Source organism: Sycon ciliatum, chromosome 11 (genome assembly GCF_964019385.1).
Source record: "Sycon ciliatum chromosome 11, ocSycCili1.1, whole genome shotgun sequence".
NCBI lineage: Eukaryota > Metazoa > Porifera > Calcarea > Leucosolenida > Sycettidae > Sycon > Sycon ciliatum.
The window spans coordinates 20,300,971-20,321,671 of record NC_088653.1 but is presented as its reverse complement, the minus strand read 5'-3'; the positions used below and the strand labels follow the sequence as shown (position 1 = coordinate 20,321,671).

The 20,701-nt window shown below is 47.6% G+C and overlaps 1 long non-coding RNA gene across 1 annotated transcript; it reads left to right on the top strand.

The window, feature by feature from the left end:
- Positions 1–6,780: 6,780 nt before the first annotated feature.
- On the top strand, positions 6,781–20,359 carry LOC135826969 (uncharacterized). The gene is made up of 4 exons (XR_010555349.1): positions 6,781–7,056; positions 13,304–14,222; positions 14,836–14,905; positions 19,598–20,359. It is a non-coding gene; the product is annotated as an uncharacterized LOC135826969 (long non-coding RNA).
- Positions 20,360–20,701: the final 342 nt, after the last annotated feature.

The following is a 20,701-nucleotide window of genomic DNA, read 5'->3' as shown; positions in this document are numbered from 1 at the left end:
TACTACATAGTACATTGAGAAAGAGAGAGTACATGAGCGGCGTGTAGTTCAGCAAATTCATGTAGCAGGTTTACAAGGCGTCGATTGCTTTGCATCCAGTTGCTGGTCAACAGGTGATGGTGGACCATCTTCTTGAAGTGTGTGTGTGTGTGTGTGTGTGTGTGTGTGTGTGTGTGTGTGTGTGTGTGTGTGTGTGTGTGTGTGTGTGTGTGTGTGTGTGTGTGTGTGTGTGTCTTCAAGCCTTCAAGGTACCAGTGCATCTAGTGTCTGCTTCCAGGCTATCAAAGCAGCGTGCTGTATACTGGTTACCCCAGCAAGTGGTGTAGGGTGTGCATAGGTCTTGGCCATATTATGCCGATGTACTCCGTGTGGTGTAGACCAGGTGTGCATTGGTGGTCGATTCACATGGCTTCGCCAGTTGTGTGGATTAGACAGTTATCTGGCGCAAGTCTTGATCTGTTTCATTCAGATCTTGTTCGCTATCGTTGCTATAAGAGAAAATCTGTGGGTGCACATCCAGTGCATTTGCAGATTTGCGTGCTTCTCTTGCAACGTTCGTATACATGGTACATGGTGTGTGTGTGTGTGTGTGTGTGTGTGTGTGTGTGTGTGTGTGTGTGTGTGTGTGTGTGTGTGTGTGTGTGTGTGTGTGTGTGTGTGTGTGTGTGTGTGTGTGTGTGTGTGTGTGTGTGTGTGTGTGTGTGTGTGTGTGTGTCTGTTGAATGGTGCAATCCCAGCACAAGCTGCTATGGCTTCTGCTGTAGCATCGCTATCATTGCCTCCGGCGATGGGCGTCCAATGGTCCAATGGTGTGTGTGTGTGCGTGCGTCTATGTGTGGGGCGGCCTCGGCTCGGGCCAAGACCCTTCGACACACCATGTGTACACCACCTCGAACGCTGCAAGTCAGGTGCTACATTCTAGTGGTAGTCATACATTAGCGCCCATGACTGTCTCCTGATTCCCTAGTATTCCCTACCATCAATCAATGATCAAGAGAGAACCACGGGAGGTAACTGATTATCGCAGTATGGTACTGGTGCCATCAAGCACTGATCTGTGTGGCGCTAATTTTATTAGACTGTTGTTGCTAAGTCTTGTTAAAAGTGAGCGCTAGTACTAGTAGTAGTGTCTTCTACAAACGTCTTTATATCATTCTATCTTCGTCCTCATCCTTATCATTTTTTACTTCAAAGTTCATGTACTTTTCTCGCCATGCTACGTGAAAAAGGGAAAGAAAGTGCAATGCATCGCATGCAGTGGGTTCTTGTGCATATGCGCATGGGTGCAGTGCATGCATACCAAATGGGGCATTTTTGAAGATTTCCACGTAGCAAGAAAAAGAAAGAGAAAGACACTAGCGAATAATATCGCGAGAGCGCTAGGAATATCAACCATTAAAACATGGTCGACACCGCGCCGGTCAAAGATCAAGGTCAAGCATGATGCATTGCAGGGCAGGCATACCAAATGGGGCATTTTTGAAGATTTCCACTGTAATAATTTCCACGTAGCGAGAAAAAGAAAGAGGTAGCATGGTGGTTTAGTAGTCTAGATACAGTGCAACGAGTGTTAGTTTCCAAGATCTTTACAAGACTGGCGAACACTAAATGTCATGAAGAAAGTGAAGAGAAAGGAGGTTTATATAGGAAAGAGATTGTGATAGAAGACTGTGCAATGAAGTTTGTTGTTTTGTTAGATATCTGACGTGTGCTGTTTGGAAGAAGTGTTTGGATGCAAACAGAACTTACAAGAGATGAGTAAAGACTACTTTTCTACAATAGCGTTGTAGGCGAGGAGTGCGTAACATCAAAAGATGTCGTAATGTGTATTGGAACTATGCTAGCCAAACATTACGTAATTATTATGGTAGCGAAGCACGTGTAGTAGGTATTACAATGTGTGCGAGAGTATGGTGAATCAGTGTTTGTGATGATGAGGAAAATATGACGTGTACATGCAAACAAATGATGATGTCATGATGCGAGAACGTCAGAGACGCTACAGAGCTCCCCTCCTAGTGAATGAGTAATGAGCGATAACTAGCGCGATAAAGTGAGAGCAAGCAAATGGGATAAGCGAGAGAGTGTCAGAAATAGGCGGGAAATCTGACTTGACGACCAGCTCGTGTTTGGCGTGGTGGAGGCACGTCGAATGCGAGCGATGGCGTCGGCTTGGTCGGATGGCAATGGTCGACAGACTGGTTGTCATGGAATGCGGGTTTGAGTCGGTCGATGGATACTGTGTCGGAGCGGCCGTTGAGGTCGAGGCGGAAGTACTTATCATGACGTTCCAGGACTCGGTGTGGACCAGTGTAAGGACGTTGGAGGGGCGTTCGTGTTGCATCTGTGCGAATGAAGACATGAGAGCATGTCGAGAGGTCAGCTGGAATGAACGGATGCTGGGTGGGTGGCTTGCGGGGTTGTGTAGGGCGGAGCTCGGACATGGCTTGTTTGAGGCGGCTGACATAGGACGTCGGATCCGGAAATGGCTCAGGCTCGTCAGTGAGGAAATCACTTGGCAGGCGGAGGTGGCAACCGTAGACCATTTCTGCAACTGAGCAGTTGAGGTCAGCCTTCAGGGAGGAGCGAATGCCGAGCAGGACTAGTGGCAGATGTTCCGTCCAGCGCTGTGGATTGTCGGAAGCTCGGAGTGCAGCTTTCAGTTGTCTGTGAAAGCGCTCTACCATGCCGTTGGCAGCAGGGTGGTAAGCCGTTGTACGAATGCGAGATGTGCCAAGTAGTGACATGAGCGATGACCACAGGGATGACTCAAATTGGGCACCTCGGTCGGTTGTGAGCACAGTGGGAACACCAAATCGGGCGACCCAGGTGGCAACAAACTGGCGAGCGACGGTTTCGGCTGTAATGTCGGGAATAGGTACTGCTTCGGGCCAGCGAGTAAAGCGATCTACCATCGTCAAGAGGTAGCGAGACTCACTAGAAGATGGAAGCGGGCCTACGATGTCGACATGGACATGGGAGAAACGGGCATCAGGTTGCTTGAATGCACTCACGGGAGATGTGGTGTGGCGCTGAACTTTAGACTGCTGACAAGCGTGGCAGGTACGACACCACTCACTAATATCCTTGTTCATTGCGGGCCAGACGTAGCGAGCTGTAATCAGGTGCCTGGTAGCGCGGGTACCAGGGTGGGAGAGGCCGTGAAGCGAATTGAAAACAGCACGGCGCAGCTTGGCAGGTACATACGGGCGGGCAGACGCAGTAGAGGTGTCACAGATGAGCGAGTGATCAGTCATGGGCAGAGCTATAGATTGCCAGCATAGCGAAGTGGATGGATCCTTACCAGGACTTGGCAAGTCTGGATCATCTTGTTGAGCGGCGGCAAAGGAAGCTGTGTCAATGGCAGTGATGGCAGAGACGGGCTCATCGGGTAGGTGGCATCGTGACAGTGCATCAGCGGCAGCATTCTGAGAACCCTTGACATGACGAATATCTGTCGTGAACTCAGCAATGTACGACAAATGGCGCTGTTGACGCGGGCTGTGGGTCTGTGAACGGCTGTGGATGGCATGTGTCAGAGGCTTGTGATCGGTGCACACATGGAAGACACGCCCTTCCAGGAAGTGTCGGAAATGCTTAATGGCTAGGTAAATAGCGAGGAGCTCTCGACAGAAGGTGCTGTAGCGTGTCTCAGCAGGCTTTAACTTGCGTGAAAAGAAGGCAACAGGATAACACTCACCATCTAGCTCTTGTTGGAGGACGGCACCAACAGCAATGTCTGAAGCGTCGACCATCAAGCTGTAGGCGGCATCCGGGCGAGGATGGTGAAGTGTGATGGCCTCAGTGAACGCAGCTTTGACATCATTGAAAGCAGCGATGGCCGAGTCGGACCAGACGAGCGCGCCTTTGGTGCGGTGGCGTTTCTCAAGCATAGCGTGCAGAGGTGCGAGCTTAGCAGCAAGATGTGGCTGAAATCGGTGATAGAACGTGACGAAGCCGATGAACTCACGGAGCTTACGAACACTAGCTGGCTGTGGGAATTCACGAATGGCGGTCATGCGAGCGTCGAGAGGTCGGATACCTGAGGCAGTCACGTGATGTCCCAGGAAGTCAAGCTCATCCTGGCCGAACTGCGACTTCCGGACGTTGATCAAGATGCCATGTGAAGCAAGGCGGGAGAATATGCAGCGAAGGTGGGCCATATGTTCAGCGGGTGAGGCGCTAGCAATGAGCAAGTCATCCAGATATGCAAAGCAGAAGGGAAGGTCTGAAACTACCTGGTCAATGAAGCGTTGGAATGTCTGGGCTGCGTTGCGAAGGCCAAAGGGCATGCGGACAAACTCAAACAGTCCAAAGGGGGTGGTGATGGCAGTTTTCGGGATGTCGTCAGGGTGCACAGGAATGTGGTGGTATGCACGGACGAGGTCAATCTTAGAGAATATGATCTTGTCATGCAGGTGGGACGTAAAGTCTTGAATATGCGGGATGGGATAGCGGTCGGGGATCGTGCAGTCATTCAAGGCTCGGTAATCACCACAGGGTCGCCAGGCACCGGATTTCTTTGGCACCATATGCAGAGGGGATGACCATGCACTAGAGGAGGGACGAATAATGCCTAAATCTAACATGTGTTGGAACTCACACTTAGCGACAGCAAGGCGGTCGGGTGCCAGACGGCGAGGCTTAGCGTGGACAGGGTGGCCATCTGTGACTATGCGGTGCGTCACATTGTGCTTGACAGGCGAGTCACCAGTGGTCGGTCGGACAAGGTCAGGAAACTCACTCAGCAGGGCAGAATACTCACTAGGGCTGTCAGTGTCCAGCAGGTTGGTAGCGGAGGTGCTGACATCCGAGGCGGATCCGACAACGGCAAGTTGAGTAGTGGAATCCCGGAGACATCTGGCGGCCAGGTCGACAGTGAGTTGGAAGTGGCCAAGGAAATCCGCACCCAGGATCGGATAGCTGACGTCAGCAACGACGAAGACCCATTTGAAAGTGCGTCGGAGACCTAAGTCTAAATCTAGCAGCTGCTGACCGTACGTGGCGATGCTGCTCTGATTCGCTGCACGGAGACGAGGACTATTGCGATGAACACGACGAGACAGAGTTACGAATGACGGAGGAAGAACACTGACGGCGGCGCCGGTGTCGACAAGGAACTCGACGGACTGGGAGCGATCCTTGACGAATAGTAGGCGACCGGTAGCGGTATTCGAGGGGCCAACCACACTAGCGGTCGCGACTAGTGGCTGGCCTTCCCGTTTCCCGACAGGAATCGGCAGGGGTCTCGGCATTTGTTCGCCTTCGCACCGAACGCACGGTGATACCAGCAAAGGTCGTCGTGATTGTCATGGCCGGGAGACCTGGAGGCACTTGGGTGGCGTGACGGTGGCCCGGGACTACGCTCTCGTTGGCGGCCACGCTGGGAAGGGGCACCAGTGTCACGGGTCATCACATTCACAGCGGACGTCAGCTTGGCGAGTTCAGCTCGGAGCTGGGCCATCTCAGCCCTGTCAGCGGTGCAGGCCTGTTCCGCATCTGTGGACGCTGTAGATCTACATGATAAGGCCGTACTAGACCGAGCAGGGGCTGCACTCAGAGTCAGAGCGTGAACACTTGTACCGGTGAGTGGGGTTGAGCACGTGCTATCAACCATCTTGTCAGCAAGCGCGGCGCGAGGTCGGCCAGGCTGAGGCACCAGTCGACACGGGCAAACGCTGTACAAACAGCTCGCGCAGGATAGTCGGGTCTAGAGACTTACTGCCCGAAAGCGAGCGGAAGCGGAAGAACCAGCGTTGCTGGACATATTGCACTTTACTCACGTCGGAGGTCACCAATTTAGTAGTCTAGATACAGTGCAACGAGTGTTAGTTTCCAAGATCTTTACAAGACTGGCGAACACTAAATGTCATGAAGAAAGTGAAGAGAAAGGAGGTTTATATAGGAAAGAGATTGTGATAGAAGACTGTGCAATGAAGTTTGTTGTTTTGTTAGATATCTGACGTGTGCTGTTTGGAAGAAGTGTTTGGATGCAAACAGAACTTACAAGAGATGAGTAAAGACTACTTTTCTACAATAGCGTTGTAGGCGAGGAGTGCGTAACATCAAAAGATGTCGTAATGTGTATTGGAACTATGCTAGCCAAACATTACGTAATTATTATGGTAGCGAAGCACGTGTAGTAGGTATTACAATGTGTGCGAGAGTATGGTGAATCAGTGTTTGTGATGATGAGGAAAATATGACGTGTACATGCAAACAAATGATGATGTCATGATGCGAGAACGTCAGAGACGCTACAGTGGTACATGGTAGACATGGTGGGCTTTCTTTTTTCACGCCACGCTACGTGGAAATCTTCAAAAAAATGCCCCATTTGGTATGCCTGCCCTGCAATGCACCATGCTTGGCCTTGATCTTTGACCGGCGCGCGATGTTGACCATACATGGGGGAAAAAGGGGGAAAACATGTGCATAATAATGATTGGGTACATGACAATCATTATGGGTGCATGCATGCATGCATGCAGCGCATGCATACCAAATGGGGCATTTTCAAAGAGTTCCACGTAGCGAGAAAAGAAAGAGGAAGATGCTAGCGCGAAAGATCGCGCTGTCAACCGTGATCGACACCGTAGATCTACCGTGATCGACACCGTAGATCTACCGGTCAAAGATCAAGCCATTCAAGATCGATTCAAGGCCACGCGAGCGCGTGCACGGCCCGGGTGATTTTTTTTAGCGCGGCGCTAGCATAGCAGGTTCCTTTATTTTTTTTAGCATACTAGTATTGTGGTAGTGACAGTAGCAGCCATCAGGTCCTGAAACGGGTCATAGCGACTGTCTTGACATTGTCATTATTGAGATGTGAGCAGAGCAAGACGTTTTGGCTAACTAACGGCTAGCCTGTTTGTTGACGCGGGAGGTTACATGTACGCGACTTGAGTTGGCAGAGAGGCGGCTACTTGACCTATCGATCATCCCTATGTCGTGGAGGAAAACTGAGCTGCGACGAGAGACCTCACTCAGCGATGATGTCATCGTTCAATGGACAGCTTGGTGTTAGTTATTGTTGGAGAATGGCAGAGTGAGACGGTACGTTTTCCGAGTCTATTGCTCATCCTATAGCACAAACGCAGACAGTTTTAACTGAACATAATGTAAACATGTTTTCAAAAGAGCAATCAATAGGACAAGCTGGATCGACATACCATTAATACTTCATTAAATTTGTAACAAAAATTGTGTCTGAAGAAATATGTAGATCCAGCTTGTCCTATTGTAGTATTGAGTGCTCTTTTGAAACTATTGACCCCTTGTTACTTATTCAAAGTTACATAATCAGAATACAATATGACTGTATTATTTTTTTAGAACACGGAGGCTCCACTGCAGCCAATTCATATCACGATCAGTCACCACCACCACACCAAGGTCGTTGACGCTGCAAATTCTATTCAAAAGAAATGAAATCTCCAAATTTTCGCCCTTGGGGCTTCATCAGGGAGTAAAATAAGCCCCAAGGGCGAAATTTGGAGATTTCATTTCTTTTGAATAAAATTTGCAGCGTCAACGACCTTGGTGTGGTGGTGGTGACTGATCGTGATATGACTGTATTACTTCAGTTTAATCTACTGTGTGCATCTTGGTCACACCAGTTATAAGCTTATAACTACAATAATAATTATTATTCCTGAAGCTATGGAAAGCTTGACGTTACTTTAGTAGCGTCTGCTGCTAGCCAGGGTCCACACCGCTTTAATTCGTATATGTGGTGTCGAGCAACCATCACGTGACGCGCCTTGCCTGGCGTGCTACCCCGCACATTCCCGTACCGCACCGTCAAAGAAATCTGGCCACATATTCAAGTAGGGCTTTCAACGGCAGGAAGCAACTTGGTAGAATGTGTATAGTGTAACGAGGGAATGCAAAGCAGGGCAATAGTCTGGGTTCGACTACTATGGTATGTGTTGAAAACAAGGAATGTCAGATGAAAACTGTATAAGCTAGCACCATAGCATAATACAACTCCTTGGTAGAATGTACCTAGTGTCTAGGAGTTTGAGTTTTCAGCTATGTATATATAGCAGTCAGTGAGCTCTGCATAACGCAAACAGCAAAGGCACTACCCCACGCAAGATATATCTTGCGTGGGGTAGTGCCGCTATGCAGAGCCCACTGACTGGTCAGTTTGAGCACTCTGGCAAGGTACATTGGTGCCTGGTTTAAATCTGGCGTTGGAAAATTTATTTTTCATTGCCATCAGGTTCGGCCTCATGTCCTCTGTGCTGCGCTGACGAGTCCACAAAGGACGAAACAGTTCTGTCCGCAGATTGAGTATTTCGCTCCCGCTCTTGTAGCAGTTGAGCACTCTTGCGTGGGGTAGTGCCTTTGCTGTTTGCGTTATGCAGAGCTCACTGACTTGTCAGTTTGAGCACTCTGGCAAGGTACGTTGGGGCCTGGTTTAAATCTGGCTTTGGAAAATTTATTTTTCATTGCTACCAGGTTCGGCCTCATTTCCTCTGTGCTGCGCTGACGAGTCCACAAAGGACGAAGCAGTTCTGTCCACAGATTGAGTATAATTATATATATATATACAGTCAAACCTCGTTAGGACGAACACTGATAAGGCGAACTTTCCATTAGTACGAACTAGGGCCAATCCTATGGTTGGCCAGGCATCATATCCAGTTAAAATTATTCGTTTACGACGAACTCCTGTATGGCGAACTTTCGCGAAGACGAACTATTTTCAAGTGTGATTTGAATAAAATCAGCGCGTAGTATATAGTACGAACTTTGGGTGTGTGCGCGTGCGCTGGCTGTCTTTTTTCTTTCTTTTTTCGATAGCCGGGTCCATACATTGATTGTACGTACATAGATCTACGTAGTGAATCGTAGTAGACGCACTGACGTGCGTGCTTTCTAGGCCAAGCTTTGGCGTACACTGTTCGCGTCGTTGATCGCGTGAGGCGAAGGTGACTTTTATTCCGTTTATTTTTGCAACAACGATGTTGTCCCTACCAGTGTTCGAGGTGAGTTGTGAAGTGTTTTGTGAAGCAAAGAGCGTTGATCCGTAGAGGGTAGTGGCGTTCCTGCGGATGCGGAAAACTCGGCCTCCACTGGCTCCGACCGAGTCTCACACGAACCGTGAACTTTTTTGTATAGTATGGATGTTGAGATGCTGTGCTTCACATTCACACTCGTAATCACTCATATTCAATCTATGGTTTATCGTAATGTATTTGTTTGTACTGTAAAAGCAGAAATTTTCCGTGGTCTAATATTTTTGGTATTCGCCAAAATCGGCGGTTCGGTAGCGGGAAATTTTCGGTAAAACCCGTTCTCCAGGTAGGTGTACTAGTACTACATGTATACAGTATCGGTTGTACCGAAAATTTCGGTGCGTTTTATTTTCGGTAAAAAAATTGTCGGCACCGAAGTTACCGAAAATTTCTGCTTTTACAGTATATGGAAGCACAGTTACGAATTGTAGCACATTGCCTGTTTCTGGCTTATGCTGAGAATAAATGCTTCCCATTTACCACAGTATGCACCTTCACGTAAATACGATCCATAATCTGCATATCGATATTTTTTTGTCAGATCTGGATAAGAAGAACTCCCGATAAGACAAACAAATTTGTTCAGCCCCTTGAAGTTCGTCCTAACGAGGTTTGACTGTATATATATTTTAACTGGTTTGAGGGAAAGAGACATACGGGAAAAGTCTGAAGAAAAAAATTGACTGTCACCACCAGGACTCGCACCAGGAACCCTCGCTTGTAGCCAGCGATGCTCTAACCGCTGAGCTATGGTGTAGTCGTCATCGCAGCAGAGACCGTTCAACATTTTCTTCAGACTTCGTAACTCACACTTCCTGTGAATCCACACAGGCGGGTGGGACGCAGCCCTCACTGTACCCACGCACTTCACGTACAAACTAGCACGCGCGGAGCCCCAAGTCATAACATTTTAACTGGTTTGAGGGAAAGAGACATACGGGATATATAGGAGGAGATCCCTGTCAACGCGAAGAGTGCTCGACAGTGCTGCAAAAGCACTGGAGCTGATTCACAATCCAGTATAGTCCTCACCAAGTACACATTCTTTCTGTTGCTACTCAGAGTTTCTTGAACAATCAATCATCAGGCAACAAACAACTAAAGCTGGGCATGCAAAAACAATGCTAGATATACCCATCACGCAGCAAGCGCGGACACAAAAGTGTCAAGCGCAAAGTGTCAGGCACAAAGTGTCAGGCGCAACGTAACTTAGTTAGAAAGACAAGTGTTAGAAAGCAGCGCAGTTGTCAGTATGCTTTTCAAGTGGCAAGCTTGTGAGTGTGGGCTTTGTATAAAGTGACAATCGTATTCGCGCAATTTTGATGGAAGTGTCCGTTGCAAGTGAGGTGGGTTGTCACGTCCATTAGCCGGAGTGCAGCGTGCTTTCCTCGCTTGTTATGTGACCCCGGTGAAGTTGGCTAGGCGATACTTGTTAGCGTGGCGGCATTTTGCGATGACTTCGCTTCTCTGGTTGAGCATGGTCTCGTCGCCAAGGAGAATGCATGTTTTCTCAGCTGTGCACAGGTTACATCTTTTTGTGGCGGTGCTGTAGGAGTTGGCCTTTTCCTTTATCTGCCATCTGAGCTGGCAGTCCTGGTGGTTTTGTTTCTTCTCCCAGAGGTGTTTCGACAGCTCAGTGCTAGTACGGTATCTCTCATGTCGGAACGACGTGGTGTGGTTGTTGTATCTGGCTTTGAATTCCGTGTCTGCGCAGCCAATGTATAATCTTCGCTCATCCTGGCTGGTGACATGTGCCTCGTATATAATGTGTGATGCCAGGCAGCGGCCTTCCAGTGGGCATTCGTCCTTTTTTCTGCAGTTACATGATGGCTTTTCAGGTGTAGCTTTGGTCAGGAGGCGCTTGTTGTGACTGCTGATAGAGGCTGCGACGTTGTGACTGCTGATAGAGGCTGCGACGTTTGGCATGCAGCAATAGCTGACTTTTACATTGTTGTGGTTGAACAGTTTTGCGAGCGGGGTGTTCTTGAAATGGCGATCAATCATATACCGTATTTTTCCGGTTGTAAGTCGACCTTTTACGACTAAAAATGGAAGGAGAAAGGGTGGGGGTCGACTTACAACCGGGATTCGACTTATAACCGGGAACTATCAGTATCTTACAAAAAATGACCTGCCCTGCATGCATGAGTGCACCATGTGTACACACTTTAGCCAGTTTATTGGCCTTTTTCAAGGATTGGGACGTTATACCCTCCAATAAGGAATGTTTGCATGATTTGTTGATGTGTTAGTAGCAGGGAGTGGTTAGTAGTGCTTCGTTGGGTGAAACTTTAAAACGCAGAATTGAAACCTCCGGATACGGGGGTCGACCTATAACCGGGGTCGACTTACAACCGGTAAAATACGGTATATACCCGAAGGGGAAACAATGGTTACCAAGAAAACATCATTTCACTTTTGCTACTCAAGAGTTTCATGCACAAGCGGGTGCAATCATCAGGCAGGCAAAAAGCAACAATAGTGGACTAGCCAGAACAATGGGTCTTATAACAGGGCCTGGCGAGGTGAGGTGAGAATGATAGGAGCCAAGATCAGGGTCAGAGAAAATTAGTGCCAGTCAAAGGAAAGAGCAATTTGGGCTAGTGCAAAGCCAGCATATATATATATATATATCTTGACTAGTTTGAGGGACAACAATATAATAGCTCTGTGAGCTGGTTCAGCAGGTAGGCTCCGACCAGTTCGCACACCTCCGCATCATCAAACGATCCCATCGTGACATCAAACATGGATCCGTTGCCCTTCTTGATCCATGAATGGCCGTCCTTGAATATCACGGACTTTCTTGCATGCATAATAATGTTTCTTTCTTCATCTGTGATGACAGTGTACGTTGCTGCAAAGTCGAGGGCCTTCTTGAGGAGCGTTTCGCCGATCGACGGATAATACTGGACAACATCGAAACAAACAAATGTGTGTCTGCTCTTGTCGTCTATTCCTTTGACCCAGTCGATGACAGATCCGGTACTTCTCCAGAGGTTGATTTCAGTTGCCACACGTACAGCGCTCACCATGCGGTCGAGGATCGCGTTGCTGATGACACCCAGTTCCGATTTTGCAGGGTTGATGAGTCGGCAGGGCAGGTCGTTCTTGAATCGGTCCTTGTGATCTTTAAGTGTGATGAAAGCATCTGATTGTGCCATAATGTCTACGCGGTCGCTGGTGTTTAGCTTCTCTGCTAGCTGCTTTGCTTCGTTGTTGATTTCGGTGTAAGTGTTGTCCGGTGCCTGCTTGTATGTGGCTGTGACGTTGTCTCTCAGGAGTTTTTCATACTGAGGCTTACTGACGGAGTATAAGTTCTTGGTTTTGTCCGCCTTCACAATGATGTCCTCAGTGTTCGTTAGAGTCTTTATGTCCTCCTCCAGTGTGTCCTGGAAGTCGTCCTTTACCCGGCGAAACTTGATCTCTGCCACTAAGCTCAACAAGTCCTCTTCGCAATGCCTTCACCTGTGGCACTTGCGGGGGTGCCTTCTGGGTGGGGAAGCCAAACGTCTCAGTGCTTTGCGCCTTGTCCTTGCCATTCAGGAAGAAATGGGCCTTTCAGCGCATGCGGCAGATGATGCTCTCGACCTTCTCCACTAGGCACTTTCGGTATGCGCTTGCTGAGGGGATGGGTATGTTGCCGAGCGAATACCCTAAATCCGTCTTTCTCGGTGGGTCCATAGTTGCGACATATGGGAGAGAGTGCTCTCTCTCTCTCTCTCTCTCTCTCTCTCTCTCTCTCTCTCTCTCTCTCTCTCTCTCTCTCTCTCTCTCTCTCTCTCTCTCTCTCTCTCTCATAGTAGTTTGTTGAGATATCAAACAAATCTACTTCCTTGTACTTCACTCTTTTATCTCTAAACTGGACCTCAAAGTCACGGGTGCCTTGGTCTACCGGGCATCCTGGGGGTGGGTTTAAGTGGAAAATTTACTACTCTTTTGCCATTATACGTGGAAATACTGACATCATATTCCAGATGCCTGGCTTTTCTCGATTGAAATGTATGTGATCCAGAGTTACCGACGTATCAGTTATGGGCAGTACTCGGTACCGGACCACCCGAATAAGGAAGACATGAGTGTACTGCGGCTTGCTGTTGATATTTACGTTCTGTGGAGAATGTCTATAACAGTACCACACTTGTTAGAGTTTCATGCGTTTTCATGTGTGTGTATGTGTGTTTATCTGTGTGCGTGTGTGTGTGTGTGTGTGTTTGCGGGTGTGTGTGTGTGTGCTTGTGTGTGTGTGAAATTGTCATGTCTATGTTATTGTGTAGATACTGGCAACATTGCTGCAGGGAATTCATCCCACAGTGCATCCCACGGTGCATACCCCAGTAAGCAGCAGCAGAAAATGCCCCTACAGCTGCTTGGCAGTGACGCAACGACATCATCAAACAGCTCGGCAAGTGACTGCGGTCATCACATATAGACATCAACAATGAGTTCTGCGGGTATAATCGTCGGTCCAATCACAAGCCGTGACATCTCTTCCCATGGCTTCAGTGATCAGCAAGAGCAGATGCACTTCCCACCACACCACCAGTATGTCGGGCATACACAGTGACCACCGCAACCAAAGCTTCAGCAGCAGCAGTAGCAGCAGCAGTAGCAGCAGCAGTATAAGCTGCGACATCAGCCATCACCACATCCTCCCATACAGTCTTCAAATCATGGAATGGTCACACGGCTCCTCTCTTGAACTCTGTATCAAGTGTTGTGTGACATCAGAGCATCACTCTCCAATTCCAGCCAGTCTCACCGCTCCACACCATCACTAATCATGAAACCGACGTTGCAATAACATCAAGGTGTAATAAAGTAGCAGCAGCAGCAGCAGCGCCACCACAGCCAGCACACTTTCCATACCAGCATGATACAGTGATTAATAATCATCAAAAGCCAGGAGCAGCTACAGCACCACTTCCACAACATTCTGCTGCACTGCCTGATAGCCATGCTGCTGTTCCCATGCCGCAAAATGGAGGGCAGTCACTGGATGTGGGAGAGGCCAATCATCACCTGCTGCGCTCGAGAGCAGTCATCACAGTTTCAGTCTATGGTGTGATGCGAACACTTGAACCGTTTAGTCTCGGTCCTGCTCAGTAGTGGAGTCGTCTAGTGGCAGCAGGACATTTATTCCACTCTCCCAGGATTTTGAACAGGTCATTGTTACTGAAGCCATGATGCTCTCCGGTGAGTTATCTCTGAGTTGTTGTGCCACTACTGCTGATTCTTAAAACTCACACAAACATGCACCCTCTGTCACTGTCTAGTTGAATGGAGAGATTAAACTGGTTTCCATGGTTATGGAAACTGCACTGGTGATGGACTTGTTCTTGCTTTTGTCAGTTGCTTTGTGGAAATGTATTGTATTGCTGCTACGGCTGTGGGAGGTGTAAGAGAAGATTTTTTCTACTGTAGCATCTGCCCCTGCCACTGAGCACATATTCATATTACTCTTGCTTCCAGGCAGCACTGAATAACTCGTACTGAAGTACTGCTACCAACTCGTATGCTCTGACTGACGTTTTCTGCGCTTCACGTTGCCAAGTGGAATGCTAGTGGTTGAATATTCATGAGTTTCAGCTAACACCTTACTACAGCGACGACCTACTCTTGCTTTAACGTGCTAGCATTTGAGCTTGCTTGCGCAACAGCATGGTGTAGGAAGCAGTATTGGACTGAGTCGAGGAGACACAAGCATTAGCTGCCAATTGAACCTTTGAGCATTTCATGTGGTAGGAAAACAGTATGATTGACTTTACCATTCCGTTTTTGTCTTTGCATTGTGTGCAATGCTGTGAAGGAGAATGCATAGCAAGTTTGCCTCAAGGACCAGCTGCAAAATAGGACAACGCGGTGTGCTGCCTTCCCATGTAAGAGATGTGTGTTTTTGTGTTCCTGTGTGTGTGTGGATTCACTGGCCAGAAATAGCCACTTCATAGCTGTGTGGTGTAGACCAGGCTGCCACGGAATAGTGGCGGTCAATTCTTCAGCCTTGCAATCTGTTGAATGGTGCAATCCCAGCACAAGCTGCTATGGCTTCTGCTGTAGCATCGCTATCATCGCCTCTGGCGATGGGCGTCCAATGGTCCAATGGTCCAATGGTGTGTGTGTGTGTGTGTGTTTGCGTGCATGCTTGCGTGTGTACGTGCATGGGTGTGCGTGTGCATACATGCTTGAACGTGCATGTGTACGTGTGTTGGGGGGGGGGGGGGAGGGTGTGCAAGCGGTGAACATTTGTAACGGAGTATATGCCCAATATTCAATGAATGGCTTTATATCTTTGTCATGTGCAGAAAGTAATCATGGCATGTGGGCATTGTACCCCACATGGCTGACATCATGTGACCCATAAGCGCAGGGGTTGACTAGAGTTGAAACCAACCTGGCTGTCCAGTGTACAGTAAACTTTGCGTGTAATGACACGCGGCCGCCGGGCATCAGAAAAGTGTCCTTATTCGCGAAGTGTCGTTATACCCGAAGTCTCATTGTACGTATTACAGTTAGATGGGACTTTGCTCTGGGTATGGAAATTCTGTCGCTATTCGTGAATTGTCGTTATATCCGCAGTCGTTACTAGCAAAGTTGACTGTAGTAGTGTGATAGATGTCGCACCACTCTATACTGGTAATAAGTCGACCTCTTACGACCTAAAAACTGAGCTAAAAAAGACCTGTCGGCGACTTACAAGCAGGGTCGATATAATTATAACCCTGGCCTGGAGGGCGGGGGGGGGGGGGGGGGGTACGATGAGCTGTGGGTTCGAGCCATTGCCAGGCGCCAAAGTTGCAAAAGAAGGATCCACGAGTTGGATTCAAACCCAGCATAATTACCCCGTATCCCACTTTTCCACTTTCCTTTATTGTCTTAGTAAAAGTGGGGAGGCTTCCTGCAGTTTCATATTAAGAGTAGAGCCCACACGCTCTCTTCCATGAACACTGCAATAGTTCAACTCATTTCACAATAATTATTACAACGTTTCGGCAAATTGCCTTCATCAGGTTCACAATGATGTGCAAGCTCCCAAACCAGCATTGATAAAGGCCAGCAACTCCCCTGTCAGTAAGAGGGTGTGAGAAGCAGCGCGAAAAAGAGTTCAGCTAATACTAGCGCTAACATCGACTATCAGTGGAGGGGATTACAGCTGAGGTCAGACCGAAACAACACATTATTCAGCGCCCATGTCATGATAATCAAACAATAAGCGAGTGGCGATACAAATTACAGCAATGACCACCCAGCGTTAGTATTGATCTAGCAGGAAATTGAGGGAGGCTGTGGAGATCAGAAATTTGGCTCCAAAGATCAACACTAACGCTGGGTGGTCATTGCTGTAATTTGTATCGCCACTCGCTTATTGTCTGATTATCATGACATCGGCGCTGAATAATGTGTTGTTTCGGTTTTACCTCAGCTGTAATCCCTCCACTGATAGTCGATGTTAGCGCTGATTAGCTGAACTCTTTTTCGCGCTGCTTCTCACACCCTCTTACTGACAGGGGAGTTGCTGGCCTTTATCAATGCTGGTTTGGGAGCTTGCACATCATTGTGAACCTGATGAAGGCAATTTGCCGAAGCGTTGGAATAATTATTGTGAAATGAGTTGAACCGCAGTATTGCAGTGTGAATGGAAGAGAGCGTGTGGGCTCTACTCTTAACTATAATTATTGTCTTGCCACGCTAAATGCCATGTATGGGGCGAATCCCTAACTTCGCCCCAGACGAATGTGCACTTATGAACCATCTAATAGTGGCTTTCGACTGCATTTTCATTGAATTGCATGAAAAACACGAAAATCGGAAAATGAGTATTGTAGGTCAAACAAATGTTCGGCGCATATTTATTTCCGGCTATTTTCGGCCTGATTATATTTGGCTGAAAATTTGTTGCATCAGAAATTTTGTTTTGCAAGGTTCAGTGTGACAGTGTATACAGGCAGCAGCAGTACAGGCCGAAAATTACTTTCAGCCGAAATGTGTTTTAGCCCTGGGAGGCATTTTTGCGATGCGACGGCCGCGAAACCGGGAAATCCCCAAATCGTAGCCATCTCGCAGCCCACGCAACTGCCTCAACTGCGATGCGACAAGCGATTTGGCGTACGATTTTGACCTTTTCTACAGCAAAGTTGTACAAAGGTTCAAGAGTTGCCTGTAAAATTGTACACGTTGTACCAAACCGCGCGAATACCATGGTGACGTACCCAGCGGCATTGAACTTCGCGCCAAATCAGCAAGTCATTGTCGCATCGCTGACTACTTCTGTGAATGGTATTTCGCGAGTTCGCATCGCACGCCTCCTTCGCGAATCGCGTCGCATCGCCCGTCGCATCACAAAAAAAGCTTCTGGATCAGAGTGAATCTGATTAAGGCTTCACTAGCACCATTGATTACACAAGAGTTACTCTAGCCAGAAGTAGTCCATCGGTCAATAGGTACGTGTACTTCACAGAGAAAGCACCGTAGCGTCTTGTACTAAAGCCTACTATCTCATATAGAAGACCCAGTGTTGTGAATAGAATCCTGATTTTCAAGATTTATTGACAGCACATACGCCTTGTTTTAGTGTTGACAAAGATTCCATGCCATTTCGGCGCCCTCAAGTTCAGCGCCAACCAGGTGAGCGCGACCGTTTAAGCGCCGTCAACATAAGCGCCGGATTTTACATCGCCACATATTTCAGCGCCGTGTACTGCAGCGCCAGCAGATAAGCGCCGAATATCTCAGCGCCACATAAATCAGCACCATATATTTCAGCACCAAATATGTCAGCGCGACAGATCTAAGCACCACAGATCTCAGCGCCATGTTTCCCAGCGCCAATTTACTATACAATGTATGTATGAACATTGCCTGTTGTGACTATGACTGTATAAGTATTGACTTTGCGCTGTGCCGTATCGCGCTGCACTTTATCGCGACGAACTGGACCTCGCTGTACTTGATCAGGTACTTGATCACGTACTTTATTACGTACTTTATCACGCTGAGTTGCTGGCACTGTACTTTACCGCGCTGATAATCATGGCGCTGAAGAAGACACACACACACACACACACACACACACACACACGCACTAACACACAAAAGCCCACACACAAGCCCACACACAACTCTTACCATCTGACATTGATGATGGGTCAGTTGTACCGATATTGAGCTTTCTTACAGTGACCTGTCTTGCGGAACAGGCCGCTGCCTGCACACAAAGACGTACCGTATGATATTCACAAACATAAAGATGCATGGCCTGTGTCTGAACAGTCACCTAACACTTGACCCTAAACTATTGGTAAGGGACTCACGAAGGAGTCAACAAATTTTAGTGGCGATCCTAGATTCTACAAGGCAAAGTACGCAATTCTATGGCAACGGTCCATGGCAATAGTGGAAGTGGAGTATAGAATTTTCCAGTCCACTATCATGGCAAGCTGTGAAATATCATAAGTCTTCATCATGATCGATATGCCATGCTCAGAGGTCACATCAGACATAGTTGCTAGCGCTCCGACCGTAGCCTAGGCAGCCATTTTGACAATTGCTAAAATTGCACGTATGGAATGCTGTGGATATGGCGTTGCATTTTTGTGCCATCACTTTGACCTACAGAGATATTTTCTCAACAGCATTATAGAGAAATTCCTGCAGGGTCCTGGCGGTAGGATGGCATGCAAACTATCGTTACAGAACTGTCGGGCGCCGGAGAACTGGGCGGTCAGGGTTCTAGCCTAGCCCGTTCTTATTTTTAGCAAACACAGCAGCTTCGTTCTTATTCGATGGTACCATACAGTCTTACATGTACAAATATGCAGAGTTATACGTCTGAGTGTACATTATAGTGTACATTACGGTTTCCGGTCTTATCTGCAAAAAATCCATCCTATAACCGTTCATAACAATTCTTGAAATCCTAGCCTGGACGTTCTTCGGCGCCCGACAGTACTGTAAATCCATTGCAGTACACTGTGCTCAAGTGGAGTACATGTTAGGCAAACCTTTTTTGTTGATGAATCGGCCCGTCTAGTCTACACCAGTATGTTACTAGTATCTAGGTGCAGTTTCGGCTGGTGCTGCGGCATAACGTAATGCTTGTCTTGGAAAAATATGTGTGAGCCAAGCGAGCATTCCTGGCTACATCCCTAATTGATGTAACTGTGATCATGAAGCGAATGCTTGACAATTCCAGTTTGGTTTCTACTAAGGATCACGGTCACGCTAGTGATATGGTAACTGTTCAACATGTGAATCATGATTTATAACCATGTCCTAACATGTGTGTGTGCGTATGTGCATGTGTGAATTTGGGTATGTAGGTGCATGTGTATGTGTGTGTGTGTGTGTGTGTGTGTGTGTGTGTGTGTGTATGTGTGTGTGTGTGTGTGTGTGTGTGTGTGTGTGTGAATTTGGGTATTATGTAGGTGCATGCATGCATGCATGTGTGTGTGTGTGTGTGTGTGTGTGTGTGTGTGTGTATGTGTGTGTGTGTGTGTGTGTGTGTGTGTGTGTGTGTGTGTGTGTGTGTGTGTGTGTGCTTTCACGCGCATGTGCTCACGTTTGTATTGATGTAGGAGTTATAAAGAATGGATCGTCAAGGTACGTGGATTACTGCAACAGTATGTGATTGATTATCCCAGCTGAGAAGTCATCCACGGTTGATCCCACTCAGCATGGTGATACGGTATGATCTGCTGCTATGTGTGAGGCTCATCTGCAGAGCAACATTGTCCTCCTATATCGCTGCCCTGTACTGACAAGACTACTTCAGGTATGTCAAGTAAGCGGCAAGAACAGCAACGGAAGCAGGAACAGACATAGGACAGATGTGGTGTGCTATATCCTTATTGTAAATATTCTACAGCAGCATATCACTGTATTGAATGATTGCAGGATGAACAAGCACAGTGGAATGCAGAAGAAGATGACAAGTAACTATGGTAACATTGATAGCTGCCTTTGAGACACATTTACCGAAGTGTCTTGTATTACAAGCCTGTCTCATGTAGAAGCCTGTTATGCAAGCCTGATTTTTACGATACTCTGCTAGCACAGAAGCCTGGTTTTAGCGTTGACAAACATGTACACACAAATGCCTGATTTGAATGGAAGCCTAGCCCTGACATCGGTTTTCACAGGAATAGGCCCGTCTTTCACACGTCAACATTTTGTCATGATTTCTGTACTGGGAAGTCCATATTTATTGTAATTTACTCTCGATGAGTGTTGCTGATAACAATGCAGATATGATTATTGTATAAACAACATCTGCTCAATAATTAAAATGTTGATGGTGTAAGATGGATGTATGGCAGTAGGCACGGAGTATTCCCCTTACTTCAGATGCTGATGTTCTTTGCATTCATATGCATTTTAGGTTCTTGGGAAGTTGCTTGGCATGAAGTAGTACATGTACTTTGAATCCCAGCAGCTGACTTCACACGCTTCAGTCATTGATTGTAGGCTGAGGAATGGCCTGTAGGTTGGCTGGAGCAAGGTCCAGGGACCAGAAAATGCTGAAAACTTTTGGAAAGGTGCCAAATTTGGAATATTCGCAAGAGAAATAGCCAAATATGGTCTGAATTTCTGCGGTTGCCATGGCAACTAGCCCATTTTTGCCTGAAAAATGGCCGTTGCCATGGCAACCATACACAATTGTGAACTGTGGTGGCTTCCTA